Source organism: Tenebrio molitor, chromosome 4, assembly GCF_963966145.1.
Source record: "Tenebrio molitor chromosome 4, icTenMoli1.1, whole genome shotgun sequence".
NCBI classification, from domain to species: Eukaryota; Metazoa; Arthropoda; class Insecta; order Coleoptera; family Tenebrionidae; genus Tenebrio; species Tenebrio molitor.
The window spans coordinates 22,941,719-22,958,912 of record NC_091049.1 but is presented as its reverse complement, the minus strand read 5'-3'; the positions used below and the strand labels follow the sequence as shown (position 1 = coordinate 22,958,912).

The 17,194-nt window shown below is 34.5% G+C and overlaps 1 long non-coding RNA gene across 1 annotated transcript; it reads left to right on the top strand.

Annotated features, from left to right (window-relative positions):
• Positions 1 to 2,119: 2,119 nt before the first annotated feature.
• LOC138129325 (uncharacterized) lies at positions 2,120 to 4,945 on the top strand. Its single transcript, XR_011159189.1, has 3 exons — positions 2,120 to 3,418; positions 3,481 to 3,801; positions 3,854 to 4,945. It is a non-coding gene; the product is annotated as an uncharacterized lncRNA (long non-coding RNA).
• The last annotated feature ends 12,249 nt before the right edge of the window (positions 4,946 to 17,194 follow it).

Below are 17,194 nucleotides of genomic sequence, written 5' to 3'. Positions count from 1 at the left end.
AATATATTTCGTGTCTGAAGCTTACGGAGGTAAAACTACCGATCCCCAAATTACGACAAGCAGCAGTTTCTTGCTTTTGCTGGAACCGAGAAATGTGTAGTTTTAGCGGATAAAGGTTTTCCTCAAATCAAAACACTTTTGAATGAGTCGGGAAGGGGGCACTTCTTGTCATGTCTCCATTTTTGCGAAACGAAATTTTTTACTGCGAATGAAGTTGAAGAAACGCAGACAATAACAAGTGTAAGAATTCACATCGAAAGGATAATGCAAAGGTTGAAAACGTTCCACGTTATGTCTAAATTCACGATATATTCGTTACCTTATAATTTTCATGTGTTGCGCTCTTGTTAATTTGAACCATCTATTATTTATTATTGACAGCGATGCCTCCGAACAATAAAATTATATTTTACTTTCTTCCATGCATACAGCCTATAATAATTAATTTTATAAAGCTTAGAAATTTTAATAATTGAAAGTGAATTCAGAGCAGAATAAGAAAATTTCGTTCAAGAAAATACGGTAGAGAAAAAAGAGGAAATATTTAAATCGTGTGAGGAAAATGCAGGTATTTTTTTAATAATACAATGGGAGTTTTCGATTTGAAAGTTACCATCACTGCCCCACATCAACATCAAAAATTAAATCCTCGAGGTAGATGACAAAATGTTGCCTTTATCTATTTTTAAGCAAAGTGGAAAAGGATACAGGTTATTTCTAAAATGTTCAGTTTACCATGAAAAAAACTTTAAACAAATTACTAAAACAAATTCCACTGATGCCAGAAGTAGGCCAACAAATTTTTCAGCATCTTAAAAAAGTTGTTGATCAAAAGAAGCTTATAGAAGAATACTGTGTCCTCATGTTTAGAAACATTTAACAAACGCCTATTGTTTGAGAAATGACATCGAAAATACATTTCAAGGATATTTGGCAGATGGGAAAGAAAAGAGGCATTTGTACGATGTTCCCCATCTACTAAAAGAAATTAGAAATGCTTTATTGAAATATAATTTGCGTTTCAAACAAGACGATGTGGACAAAGACGCCTCCTGGGATCATTTAAAGGGAACAATATAGATTAGACCAAAAAATGGATACATTTTCTCAGTCTTACACTTGTTTTACCACAAAGAATAAAAAAAAATGAAGGTAAAAAATTGTACTAAAGTTTTTAGTCTCACAGAGGCAACTGCAATGAAGGCTAGGGTCATGGTCATTCAAGACTTGAGTTCGTCTTCTGAGTTTTATCTCAAGTAAAAAGCTTCCGATATCGCTGGTCTTTTCTTGTTTTTCGATCAATTTTTTGATAGCTGTAATAGTAATCTTATGAGTCCTCTACCAGGTAAAGGACTACAGTTCTGGGGAAAAAATCACAACGTGTTTCTCTCTGGCGAGACTCTATTTCCATTCTAAAAACTATGTTCTTTGTTGATGAAAATAATCCTTCTAAATCTATAGTTACTCCTTCCCTCACAAATTGGATTTTTACTCTCCAAAGCTTTTTATACATTTGGAAAAAAATTTGAAAAAAAAAAAAAACGAATATTAGCCTACCACATATTTTAATCAAGATCCAGCGGATTTTTTTTTCATGGATTACACGACCAACTTTTTCTTACTTTGTTTCTTCTGTGAAAGCTCTTTTAATCAATAATCTCGTTTCACTACATTCCGTGAGATCTGACTGTGAAGAAGACGAATCTTGTGGAGTTTTAGACCCTTTGAAGGATTTGTTAAAAGAAGAATACATAATTCAGCGTATTCTTCCTCAATTTTCGTTATTGACAGAAGCAGTTACTAGTGATAGTCAAGACTTATCTACCCCATATGCTGCAGGTTTTGTAGCAAAAAAAAAAAAACCTACTTGCACGGCGTGCAAAAACATCATGTAAGCAGCAAATGATTTGCCACAAAATCTATCAATCAGACAACGGGAGTTTCATCGTTTAATACATCCTTCTAGTAATTTTCTATTTAATTTTTACTGTTATTCCTAAATATTTCCTTAATTGTGGTATAAAAAATATGTAAATATATCGGGATATAATTAATGCTCATATTATTTTGCAGCAACCATTTATTTAGATTTAGTTCCAGAGTTTATTAAATAATTTAAAATATAACACTTTATGATTTCATTAAACGAATAAACAGAATATTAATGGAGAAAGATTTGAGATATAAAAACCAAAATATTCAGAAATGGTTTCTATAAAGTATTCACAAAGATGACATGATTTTAAAAAGTAAAAAATATTTGCTCTCTGTTCAAAAATAAAGCGGATTCAATTTTACGGCAAATTTGAAATCAGATTTATTTCTGAATGGCATGTTTTTTTTTGTCAATCATCATTTACAAATGTACAAATTACTGCTTTGCTACGTTAAGAACATTTTGATTTTGGTTCTTGTGCGCATCAAGTAATCAAGTGTCTTCATTACCGGTAAGTACATTTTTATTGGTGATATGATATTCGGTAGTTTTGAAAAGTTATACGAAGATCTATCACGTGAGGAAATTGAAGTAGATATGCAAACAAAAATCTAACGACTTCAAAGCCTTATGTGCATTGGACGAGTCTCATGTGGCTCAGAAACTATTTAAGGGCATGCCCAATTTCCTTCTGTCACACCCAAGGGACGACGATGGACCATAGAAGAAAAACTTGTGGTCTTAGCCCTAATAAAGAGAAGTCCAAAGTGCTTCAGGTTTTTGAGCAAAATCGACACCATGCTTTCCCAGCGAACCCTCACCAATCTACTCCAGGGAGTGTCTTTTCAGTCTGGCATTAATGATCACCTTTTCAAAGATATTGATCATTGTGTTCAGAAGGACGAAGATATATTGTGTGCACTTCTTTTTTATGAGATGGATATAAAAGAGTGCTTGTATTGTGACATTGGTAGTGATAGAATCATAGGATTGGAAGACCTTGGTGACAATTGCGGAGAGCAATTCGCAAATAAAGTTCTAGTATTCATGCTATAGGGACGCTATAAGACATGGAAGCAGCCCATTGCGTACTATTTTTCGCAAAATGGGTGCAAAGCTGAAGAACTGCTCATCTGTTTAAAACAAGTTTTGACTGCAACCCTCGATGTGAGCAAACTGGACGTGGTGACAACTATTTGCGATATGGGGTCTAGGAGGCGCATCTTCTTTGGGAAAAGTATTGAAGGGCATTGGGTTCCGCTTTAGGAAAGATGATCCAAGGCGCGGTTTAATGGAGCTGCCAAGAATCGCTCTATTACGTACACAATTTTTGCAAGAGTACATGAAAAATGTGAATGGTACTGTCCCACATCAGTTTGTGTTCTTAGATGAAAGCTGGATATTTGAAAATGGAACCACAGGGAGATCATGGCAAGATAACAGTGCTAAAAGTGTGAGACGCACCAAAGTTGATGGTAAAAGGTAGTAAACTCCTTAGTTTTATAAATATTGAATAAAAAGTTATTAACAACTATTTCTTGTAGGCACATTGTGCTTCATGCTGGCTCCAAAGAGGGATTTATTCCAGGAGCTGCCTTAATCTTTTCGTCAAAAACAAACAATGGTGACTATCATGGAGAAATGAATGAAGAAAATTTCTTAACATGGTTTGAGGAGCAGCTGCTTAAAAAATTGGAAGAGCCATCAATCATTGTTATGGATAATGCCAGTTATCATTCCACGTTGGCTGAAAAAACGCCAAATGCTAGTTGGCGCAAAGACAACATTAAAAGTTGGCTGCAGGAACGTCACATTCCTTTTACAAGTGAATTGCTGAAAGTACAGTTGTTAGAAATTGTGACGCGGTATAGATACTTAGTCATGTATTTTATCAATTACTAAATTTAAATATTTTAGGCACAAGCCCGCCAAAAAATACAAAGCAGATGAATTTGCCCTTAAATATGGTCATAAAGTACTGCGTCTTTCTCTATATCATTGTCTTTTCAACCCGATTGAACATATTTGGGGACCAACTAAATCCTATTATAATAGACATATTGGAAGAGATGGAAATGGTACCCAGAATGCTTTGGCTATGTGGGAAGAGGCACTAAACAGGATAACCCCAGCTACTTGGGCTAATACAGTTAGGCATACTGAGACTCTAGTGCGAGAATGGTATGAGCGAGAACTCTTGTTTGACCGAGATGAGGTGGCTCCATTAATAATACAAGTTGATGAAGACTCAGATTTTGAAGAAAGTACTTCAGGAGAAGAGTCGGGATGATTTGGAATATTATGTTGTATAGTCCTACAGAAGCTAATGGAATTCTACTTTAGTTGTAAATTTATGTTTGTTACTTAAAAGTATGTATGTATGTAGTTATTTATTTAACGAGTTCGTGTGTGAATTGGGCTTTTTTTGCATGAGTGGGCCAATTTACACAAGAACGAGTTGAATACAACGTTTTTTGTTCGACGACCCCCTTAAAGGCTCAAAATCGCTTAAAATCTTTAATTCTGACAGTGTCGAACAAAAAATGGAATTTGTGCTACAGCAATAATCCTACTGACAAAGGCTAATGAGGGTTGTTATTTTGGGGTTCGTAATGTTAGCTTCAAGCAGGGATGTTAGAGGTGAAGTGCGTCTATCGATATTTTGAGACGACTTTTCAATCACTAGTTATCATTTTGGGTCGTTTATGGTCTCATTACTAAGGGATTATTTACCTATTAAAATATCGATAGACGCACTTTAGTTGTATTTATGACAAAGGATATTACTTGATAATAAGATTTTATTCTTCGGTTGTTATTGTTAAATTTATAACCAAAGTCGAATTCCACAAGAGTTTCTGTAGGACTATACTCTCCGGCCTAAAAATTTCGTCCACCCTTTTCCTGTCATTTCACAAAAATTGGATGTAGTTTAACCTTTGTCATTATGATTGACGTTTGCAAATTAAAGTTTGTATCCGCCACTGTAATACTACTTTAAAATAAACAGTTAACAATAGATTTGTTTCATTTCATTCTCTAATCTGAAACGTTTTAATTATTATAATTTTTCAACTATTTCACTGTTTTTTTTTAACTTTTTATGGTGCACAGTAAATACTTATTAAATCTTTTGATAAAATTTTTGAAATTACCGCCAAATTGCATCAATTTGCGTGTAAATTAAGCTTTAGCATGACGTCACGCTCTAGTGATGACGTGCATCGATTGATTCAGTCTTCCGACTATAGTTTCTCTTCTAGGGACATTCGAGACGAATTTAAAGAATTTTTTATTACATTTGCGAGATAGTGGCAAGAAAACCAAATTGCCGAAAATAACATATGACATATTTTTGGAAAAAATGAACCGAATACTCTGGTTCTAATTACAATTATTGTAGAGAGTGATGATGAGAATGAATATTCAGAGTGTAAGTGAGGAAGCACAATCTAGCAATACATTTAAAATTATATCCTTTTGTCAATACCTAGATTATAAGTCGTCGGTTTTCATTAAAAACCGTGTATGTCTAATTAGCAATATTTTTCAGGAGATATAAAACGTAAATTGTAAAAGCAGACCTTTGACATTCTGTAAAAAATGTAATGTCACTTTATGCCGACACTGTTTTATGAAATTTCACCGAAAACAATAAAATAATGTACCTATAAATCATATTCAACTTGATTTTTTTACATCGAAAGTTCTTTTCACATCATACCTCCATGAGTTCATATGGAGGAACCACTTTCGTCAATCAAATATAATAAAATAGCGTATTGTGCTGTAAAACCTGAAGACATTGCTGCAAATCATTCACAGCAAGTTACTGCACAGTCTGGTAACATAAATAGTTTCTCTTCTAGGGAAATTCGAGACGAATTTAAAGAATTTTTTATTACAACAGGTTTATGGAATTAATTTAGTAAATTAGAACGCGAATACCGCGTTGGTAGCACTCCACATGGTCATTGTTGGTCAGGTGCCGACAACGCGTCTCCCGCGATGGAATTTTTTCAGAAAAATGTTGAACTTTTGTTTTATGCCTAACAACTGTTTTTTTTTTTTAATTAAGCAAAATTGTTTCCGGCCTTAACGGCAAATCTCCTCCACAAGCTGGCAGTGAAAGTGTTAGAAAATTTTTCACTTCCCGTTTTTTTTTTGCAACCAACTGTACCACCCGTACTACTCATGCATGATTACCAAGTTGCCTATTTTTGCTAACAGTTTCAAAGGCTGGCAGTGGATACGCTCTGTCTTTGAAGCTTGATGGCTGACATTTCAATTGGTGGCTTCTGCGCTAATTTTCGCACATTTTTACTTGGATTTAGAACACATACTAATACATTTCTGCAAAAATTTAGCAGTAAATTTATTTAGTTATTTTGTGTAGTGTATGACAAGGTGTTCTAAATTTTCTCGAAAATTTACTACCAAATTTTCTGTGAAATTTAGCACCGTGTCACACTAGCTTGAGACCAGGTGTAATTTTTTGGCACCAAAATGCTCCTCTTCAGTTTGCGCGCGCGGAGGGGTTAATATTTATTTGAACACGTGTCGTATTCCCACATAAAACATATGGTCACTTCAATCAAAGAACAGGAAGAACAAATGTTGTTCTTTTACCCAACAGGAAAATGCTTGTTGATAACTTATATTTGATTTAGTAACATTTCGCAGTTTGCGCAAATCTGGGGATAATTATTTTGATGCTTTGTTGTACAGCAGCAACTATCTTTGATTATACCTGTTATCCCCCAAAATGATTGTCCTGCTAGATATTTAACCCGTAACTACTGACCACACATTTTTAGCCCATACTCACTGAGGTGCGGTCTGAGAGACCGCTCACTATTAAACAGTGCATAAATAGATAAAATAATAATTTAGGCCCGCTGTGAAGCCCAAATCTAACATCTGGGGTCTTCCCAAAATCAATCAAAATAATAATTTGAACAAATTTATTAAAAATTAAAGAACTAACGACATTCTTTACAGATTTCTCTTGAGCATTCCAAACACACCGGATTATTACACACTATGCAATTGTATGCTGTTTTTCTTTTTTTTCACCGGAGGACATGTTCTGCAAAATCGTCATCTAACGCACAAACATGTTTTGATGATCTAGGTGTGGGGTTCATATTTTACGGGGACAGTAAATTGGCGATTAATATTTCACGTTTCCACTGACCAGCGGTCTCTCAGACCTCACGTCGCACAAGGAAGTTCTTAGTGGCAAATAACAAAACAAAAAAGACGCCCACACACACACCAGAGATGACTAAACCGTTTGCAAAACTCTAAATTACACATAGCTAGAAGCGCAAAACAGCTGAGTAATTAATTTTCGGGAAATTCAAATTTTAATTTCTTCCAGGGTCTCACAGACCGCATGTCAGTAGTCAAGGGTTAACATTTTACAATTGAGTTGCCTAGTTTCAAAACTTGCCAAATTCCGTTATTTAAGATTTTGATACGATATTATTTCTCCATATTAAAATACGAAATAACAAGTTGTCGCGTTTGTGTTCCTCTAAAATTTGCTGTCGACTACCATACCATCTTCACTATATACCGGGTGATCAAGAAGGACTGTTTAAGTTGGCAGTACAATTAAGAAATTTTTTTAATTCGGTTATTTATAACACTGCAACCGGATATGTTTTGTTGGTTTATTTGACAAATATCTGATGTAGGTATAGTATTAACAACGACAAGCCATCAACAACCGAGAGTTACTCCTGTTATACGATTTAAAATACAATTCAGTGTTACCAACTTAAACAGTCCTATTTGATCACCCCGTATAAGAACCTCATATAGTTTCCAGAAGCCATGTAATCGTTTGGCTGCCTTTGAAACTAGGCTACTCAATTTGTACGAAAATAACACTGTGTGAACTGTTTGGCCTACAAGATATAACATTAACAATATTTTGGATTTGAAAAAAAAACAACTTGCCTTCAACGGGAACCACTGAACTGAACTAATCGTCCATCGTCAAAATAAATACTGACACAAGAAAATGGGAATATTGTGAAGCAAATCACGTCAACGCCAAACACTGATTGAACAACTCGGAGACGAAGACGATATGTTTAATTTGATGGTGCATTAACAAGTCGATGAATTTTTACCAAATTGACTTTTTTAAACTGTTAAATTGTTTAACAAGAATTGAACTAAACTAATCAGTCATACCCAAAACTTCAGATCTGTATAATAATCACAAAATTCACTTAACCGACCCGAACTCTTCGAAGTCATAAACAAAAATGGACGACAGGACAGAGTGAAAAAACAGAGGAAGGAGGAAGTGGTTTGGTGTTCAGTGGTACCTACCACAATTCAAATTCACGCCAACCCTTCTAATATTAATGTTCACAGTTGAGAGTTGACACGTTTTAAAGGAAATTAAATGTAAAGATATCGTTATGTTGGTTTTCGTATTAATATTCCAAGATCTATTTATAATATTATTTAAATTAGACCATCATATTTAATTTTGACGAGCACAGGCAACCAGCGATACCATCGTGGAAGCGCGGTTGCAGTACACACAGTCAGCCCTCAGACATAAAATCAAGATTATCTCTAAATAAAATGTAAACTCCAAAAACTTTTCGACAAGGCCGACACTGTTCTCACCTAACACAAAAAAAATACAATTTTAATAATTAAACACAGATTATACGACACAGAAGATGGATAAGGTTAGGTAACCTACTCCGAGAATCGATAAAAGTTGATTTTGATGTTATGTTCGTCGAAGGATGTGATAACAAAGTCCGCTTTGTATTGATAAACATACGCCCTTACAGCCTATTTGCATGTTTTAATTTATTTTTTCGATTTAAAATTTAACCAGTAGTTTGAAATCCCACTAGATAAGTAGTTGTTGAGTCTAGGTTGGCATCTCTGTTCCCCGCCTCCCGCCATCACTAATTATTTCCAGTATTTCCACGTGTATCCGCTAGCGTCGTAATTCGTAGTCCCGTCGTTTTAAAATGTCTTGTGAAATTTGGTGGTTTATTAAGTTGACAACAAATGATTGTATTAATAAAATGCGTAGTCCGAAGACAGTCATCTTGTGCATTCCAGAAAATGACGAGACAACGACGAGAACAAGGGGTACGTCCAATTCATTTTTTCCATTTGATCTTTTCACGTTGAGCAAGATATCTGTTCTTGTGGCTTTATTTTCACTTATTCGTTGCAAAATGCAACATTGTCGGCATTATGTCGGTTAACACGAGCCGTTGTCTGTTATTTTTTATCACATTGCTTTTTGGAATTGATCCTGCCTGATGAATGAACTGTTTTAGATGAACTATATTTTTTGAACATGTTATTGCCAAACGGTTACGAATTGGGGACTTTATTAAGGATAATTGGGAAAATACTCATTCTGCAGCTGCAGATGAATGTGGCAAACATAAAATTACTTTCGTCAATATCATTAAATTGGGAAACATTGGTTTACCTAAAGCCTTTTTTGTCTTATTGACTTGTTTCCAAAAAGTATTTACATCAATTTGGTTCTGACAGCATCTGCCATTATGTATTATTAACTGACCCCAAATCGTGTTTCAAATACGGAAATAAATTTGACCAGTCAACTATAGACATAATATTGCCAGATGCGACAAACATACAAGACATATTAAAAATCAAAATTGGTAGGATGGAACAGTCACATCACAGGTCATTATCTCGTATGTGGATTATTTATCATTACTGACCCAATGTTCAAATCGCCCACGGGGTATTCTGGCTTAATATAACATTTGAAAATTGTCTTATGAAGTGTTGTAATGTTCCCTAATAATTCTGGCAACTTTGGTTTATCAGAGTGTAAATTCATGTTCACTTGTGTTACACGTTGTAACACATGTGATAAAAAACATAAGTACAATTTAAAAACTGGATTTCTAAATGCATTAACGGCCAATTTCATAATCAATTTAAAGGAACCTTAAAATTTAAAGGTTACTTTAACCGCAAAACGCATTTCATAACACAACTTAACCCCCAATTTCATAATAGGCCTAAAGTTACTTTAATATCAAAGTTTACCATTTACCATAGAAATATATTGTTGCAACAATCCATTAAAGTCACTTTAAGCTAAAGTTGACTTCAAGTTTATTACGAAACTGGCCCTTAAACTTTAAAGTCAACTTTAACTTAAAGACCCATTTTCCCATCTTTAACGTATAAAGTCGCTTTAGTGAGAAAACATAACCTCAGTTTTGGTATTTAATTTACGAGGTCGTTGTTCAGTGGTGTAGGTGTTTATATAAAAAATGTATCATTTCAACAATTTTACTTCATCAAGTAGCTCTTCGGAAGATGAAGAAGAAATTGTGTTGCGGCGTCCAAAAATTTATAGAAAGAGAAAAAATTATTTTCAATTACATGATGAACTGGATTTTTTCGACAGATTTCGTAGACGTAGAGGGCACTATTTCATCAAATGATAACTGGAATGGTACCGATGAATCCAATGCCTATAAAATAATTATTACATATATTCAAATTTATTAGAAAAAAACTATCTACATACTGTTTCATCTTTATCGTTCTCATTTACCACTGGTAAATCCTCGGAGGGGATAACCTATAAAATAGATCGTAATAAATATCATTATAAAAACATTTTTAATATGAAATATAATAGGTATTTATATAAGTACATACGTCCAAAACTATTGCATCAGAGTCAAAATCTGACTGCAACCCCACCACTGTCTTAAATTGGAAATATAGATATAAGACGTTACGTTTGTCTTTCCATTTTCCCACGATAACATCATTTGAGTATTGTGCGATGGTTTCACCCCTTTTCAGCTTCTTATCCATAACAGCACGGGGGTTGTTGATATCAAAGTAACATCCAAAGTTTTTTGCCATAGTAAAATTGGCGGTGCATGATGCATCACTAGTGATATTTGCTACTAGCATGCCACATTGTAAAATGAGATCCACACACTGTGTCACGAGTTTTGCTTTTTGATCACTGGTTGTCGAAAGTATAAGAAAATGTTCGACTGGAATTTTCCATGTGTCATTTCTTGCGACGACCATGAAAACAAGGGCCTTTTTTGCAATATTATTGAGATACATTCAAACAGCCACCCATTGCAACAAAACCAAAATAATCACGACCATCGTATTCAACATGTTGTCTTATGGCCATTTCGTCGAATACGAGGAGCATACAATTTTTTTGTTCGATAAACTGGCTTTTAAAGCAAGCGCATTTTACCCACAACATTCATAGTGGAAACAAAGCTGTTTATTAGACTTTTTCAGGGGCCAGTTAATTTTTCTGCACTATTGCTAGGAGACTGGCGTAAACTGCTTGTTCAATTTTGTAGGTATTTTTTTTTCTGTAGCCGAACACACTTTTTCTGCAGTGTATGTTTCCCGTCTTTTTGCCGAAAGTTTCTTTAAGTACTAAAAATTAAATGTTTTTCTTCAGCAACAAAACCTGGGATGTTTTTTTTTGTCAGCAGTTCGATTTTGGACGTTACATTAGCAATTTCATTTGATAAAACAAACTCTTCACCTGCACCTGCAGCAATTTCATTTGTTAAACTTGAATAGAAAAAATAGCAACTTTCGAAATCCCATTTATCTCTTTTAAGGAGATTATTGCGTATCCCTTTAAAAATATGAAGAACATCATATAGGTGAGTTACTTCCTCACCATAGCACTCATATCTATGTTCAGTGCCCGCTCTTAAGCATTCTTCGGAAATCTGTTTCAATAAAACATTAATGGCCGCTTGACTGGAGCTGCCGTGGTCACAAATTGAAGCTATAACTTTCATACCTAGCTGGATGCTGGACTACTACTAAAAGTAAAAGAAAAGGGTTGTTTCCATTGCCTAAATATCCCTTTAATCATAGAACATTGGCATAGCCAGCTATATGGGGAATTCGGCGGCTTCCTAAATCTTCTAGCCCATCCACACAGTCAATGGATCTATTTTATGTAAGTAATGGGCTCAAAGCTAGTTCATGGAACACCTGAAAATCATTATAACATTAGTGTCTGTCTTATAGTGTCTATAATTATATATACATACCGGGACATTTTTTTAACATTGAACATAGCCCATACTTATTCCCTATGTTCAGTTTTAAAAAACACAGGTCAATGCATGTATATAATCACGTAACCGAGGTAACGAAAATAAGTACTTGACAGTTTAACAAAATGGTCAAGCTATTTGAAGAAGAAATACACATAATGCAGTTATTCTATGCCAATCAGAGCATTAGAAATGTGCGTGACATTTCCAATGCAACACATGATAGACCAATTCCATCAATCGGAAGAATTTTTAACATTATTGCAAAATCTCTGGTGTTCGTAATAGTTGGTTGCATAGCAACTCACAATGCATTGATCTGTGTTTTTTAAAATTGAACATAGGGAATAAGTATGGACTATGTTCAGAGTTAAAAAAATGTCCCGGTATATCAAATAACTTACCCGATCTTGAAGTTAATGATAATAACTCAGATGTTGGGGCTTTCAAAAGCGCGGGACTATAGTCGGACCAATCGACAACTATTTGGGGATTTGCTGAACTACCAGTCAGACAACTATCATGTGGATGTCGTCCCCTTCGATAACTTCCACTACTTCCCCTGGTTTGACAATTGAATTGTTTAAATCTAGATCTACAATTGTAAATAATTAAAATTTCACATTTTGAACAATAATGCAGCAGATTCTTTTTGTTTATGGGTTATTGCCCCAGATTGCTTATTTTCGATCACTGATCGATTTTTTGCGACCAGCTCGGCCAAAAGCAAGACTTCTTCATTAGTAAAGTTTTTGCCGCGTCGTCGATTTTCCCTATTATTTTCCATTCCACAACTCGGTAAAATGATATAACATGAGCTGTATGCAAGTATTGTCAGTCGTTCTTTATTTTTCTTTAATCCTGGAGCAGAATTTTCGGTTTCCCCTGCTAGAGTTTTCGACGGCATCATTTTGTAATAAAGTCCCGTTTCATCGCACTTATACACTTGATCAGGGGTGTAACCGTTTTCTTCTAAAATCGTTTGAAATTTATTTTTGTATTCTTCTACCACAGATAGGTCTGCAGAAAGCTTCTCTCCACATATCTGTAGTTGTCTCACGCCATGACGCGATTTCCAACGTGTAAGCCAACCCTCACTAGCAACAAAACGATCAGGTGCCTCAGTCACTGTTAAATCCTCACTCATGCCTGCGGCCTTTTGTCGCAAAATGGGTCCAGAGATGGGCCCCCACGCTCGCGATTCTGACTAAACCATAAGTACAAACCCTCGTCAGTCTTCTTATGCTCACTTTCTTTCATAGTTTTAGGTTTCTTGTTTGGAGCAGAAAGAACACTACACCATTGCTCAATTTTTTGCCGATTTTTTCTCCACTCCGACACAGTACTCACTCCTGCACCGTTCTCTGCTGCTATCGCCTTTAACGATGCACCTTTATCAAGTTTTTGAATCGGTTTTAATTTCTCAGTCAACGTAATTAGTTAATTACTTTTCGTTTTCTCTTTGTGGACTGCATTTTGCACACTTACTGTGTGGAAGTTCGTCAGCAACTGATCTGACTAAAAGAATTTGAACCTCAACAATACATAAAAAGAAAATAAATGCATTCTAAGAATGTTATTGGAGTTGAGAAATGACATAATTTATTTTATTGCTTAGTGGAAGCAAGAAATTGATATTTCGGATAATCGAAGTTTTCCCGTTTCGGATATTCGGAAGTTCGTATAATCGGGTTTCGGATAATCGAGAGTCTACTGTAATTGGTATACAGTGTGGAAACTACTTATGGAATAAATTCAGTAGTTTCAAAACTAATGATAATTGTCGAAATCGCTGAAACAGGTCAATTTTTATTTCTCACAATGCTTATTTTAAGTTACTTCGCTTGTTCGTGAGTTATGACGTCATCACCAATTTTTTTAAATGACAACCCTCACTTTTTTCTCCTGTTTCCGAAAGACCTTCCTACTACCTAAACGATGAATGAAAAACATTGGTATCTTACATAACAATTTTTTTGAGAAAATGACAAATTTTACTTTAAAAATTTAATTTAATTTTTAATGTAAAAATTTTAATTGACCTTAAACAAAAGCAAACAAAGATCTAAGGTTAACAATAAAATGTAACGGATTTATTGAAATTGTCCCCCACCAACTATTTGGCACTCACCGACACGTTGTACACTGCGCTCAATAATGTCACGGCTGAGTTGTTGCATTTCAGCGCAAATTCTCTAGCGTAAATCTTCTAAATTGTTTGGTCTATTAAAATAAATCTTTTATTTTAAATAAACCCATACAATAGAATTTTTACGTTAAAAATTAAATTGAATTTTGTGAAGTAAAATTTGTCATTTTCTCAAAAAAATTGTTATGTAAAGTACCAATTTTTTTCTTTCATCGTTTAGCTAGTATTAAGGTCTATCAGAAAGAGAAGAAAAAAGTGGGAGTTGTCATTTAAAAAAAATGAGTGTGACGTCGTAGCTCATAAATGGATGACGTCATGAACAAGTGAAGCTACTTAAAATAAAAATAAAAATTGACCTGTTTCAGCGTTATCGACAAATGTCATTAGTTTTGAAATTACTGAATTTATTCCATAAGTAGTTTCCACACTGTAGTATCCATTACATGTATCTTAAAGTAAGTAAGAAATAAATAATAAAATACGTAAACAAATAAAAAAATAATCGTCATCTGAATCAAATCCATTAGATGATTCACCAGTCTTGGCAACAAATATTAATGGTTCCACTTGGTCTTCTAAAAGTTGATCTCGATCCCACCATTCTTTAATTTTGGATCCGAATATATTGAACATAGTTTTCGATTCACTGAGTTTCGGACAAGTGTTTTATTGCAAAACCCAACATTTAAAATGAATGCTGGATATCTAACGTAATTTTTAATTTTATCAAATGTTCTTCTTTCAAATTCTTCATTTTTAATTCGTGTTGTTCTATTATTTGCTTGACCTTTAATGAATGAATTTCTTGCTGCCTGATTGCTTTGGAATTTAAATTGAAATTCTCCAGTTTTTTCTGGGCAACCATTTTCTTTTCGTCTGCAAGTTCGCACTATTTTTTGTTAGTGACGGTACGTGGCGTTTTACTATTTCCTATGAAATGCAATAAATGAATACATTTTGCTGGTCGGTATTTATTTTTTAACCTTTCATCCTTAAGGGCTTTGATGGAGTGCTATTCAGAATTTGCGGAGTGTAATCGCTCCAGTCTTTAGAATCTGCAAAAAAATCGTTACTTTTACATTACATATTATTAATTGTAAGTACACGCGATGAGTAAAGTTAAAGTTTCGCTGGCATGAGATGAGATTGCATAATACTCTCCTGTTTGTTGGTAACTGTTTTCCAATAAGCCCCCATGGCTACGGCTATTCTAAATTCCGTCAACTCCATGGATTATAATATTTTAATAGCTTTAACTTTGAACAAAAGTTGTTTGTTCGGGGTCATGGAAGTTAGATAAAAAATGGATTCCTTTTTTGTCCATCCATTTCATTGAAACCACACCTTTCTCCGGCATCCACCAATCAGAATCTCCCCTCATCATCCTTTTGTCACTTTTGAAATTGTCTGGAAGTCCTTTTCTGTCTTTTCGCACTGTTCCACAAGCATACATTTTTTTTTTCTCTTTCAGGTCAAACTGCGCATCAAAGGCATGAGAAATTCTTGTCAAAATAGACCTTACACTACTCTCCAGTAATGGTCTCGGTCAAATCTTTTACAACCCTGGTACCCAAATGTTTCTCGGCAGTTTCAACTTTTCCTGTGTAAATTTGAAACTCTGAAATATAACCGGATTGGTTCGCTCGCACCCTCCCGTTTTATGGGTTTTGGGGCATACAGGGTGTTTTTGAAATGCTTGTACAAATTTTAACCACGAGCTACTGGCTTCATGTAGAACTCGGAAAAAGTATTTTAAAAAATCTGTCAAAAAATTAAATGACATTTATTTTTTGAGCTACAATTTTTTTTAATTGGTTTTAGTCTTCTACGTTGTCAAACAACCTCGTAGGTAAAATTTCGGCACATTTTAAAAATGCACCCTATTTATCATATTTTATAAAACGTACACCAATGCGGTTTCCTTGTTTTAAAGCATAAAGAATTAGAGGTTACTTCGCATTGGCGTACATTTTATAAAATATGATATAATGAGAAATATGTAAATATGTTTAATATGCATGTTGACGAGTTAAAACTGTTTTTTTTATCTAAGAAATTTAATTTAAAGGACCTCCACTAACTTCAAATCCAGTTCTGAGGATCATAAAATGCCGCCCATCCTCAAAAATGTACAAATAAAGTTTTTCCGCGGAGAAGATTTGCGGTTACCTGTTAATTATTATTTTCAAAAATAAGTTCTTTCGAAAAGGGTCCGTGAACTTGCGTTATTAAGTTCGTAGTTTTATCTCTGCAATTTTAGATTTTGTATCACTTCATCTTTTGGAACAAGTCTCTTCAACAATACTATTAAACTATTTACAAGAACAAAAGGTAAATTGTTTTGTCACATAAAAAAACCACTAGAAGGAGTTCAACTTCTCTAATTCTTTCGGATAGACACACTTTTGGATCTTTCTTTATGGTTTTTGCCGAATTGTATTTTTTAAATGTACAGCAGAAATTATGTCTTTTGATGAAACCCTGTTCCTTTAATTATAACGTTACATACCTTGCAAAAGCTTGTACTGTCTTTTTCAACTAAGAAATCATATTTTTCTTTCACAAGTTCATTATTAACAATTTTGCACTTTTACTCGTAGTTGTCATGAAAAGGAGCAACATTCCCGGCACAAAGCAACGGCAGATTATTTTTGGGCATACAGGTTTCGCTCTAGTACTGCACTGTACACAACGCGGAAATGTTCCTATAATCGGAAGACCTACATTTAGTTTTCTTATGGTATTGACCACATTTACTGAGCCTCCTCTTTGGTTTTATTATTTTATTGCTTGTCATTTGTAGCTTCGCTCCTGTTTTTTTTTACTGCAACAATTTTCCAGTAATTGATCCGCCAATGTACTTCTAAAAAGCAAATCCGATATTGGCTTCTTCCTCATCTTGCAAAGCTGCAACTTTTTCAAGAAACGATGTTTGCCAGTTTTTACTGCACGCGGCGGACCGAGAGTGGATCCTTCAGAAAGTAGTACTGATGATGGGCATAT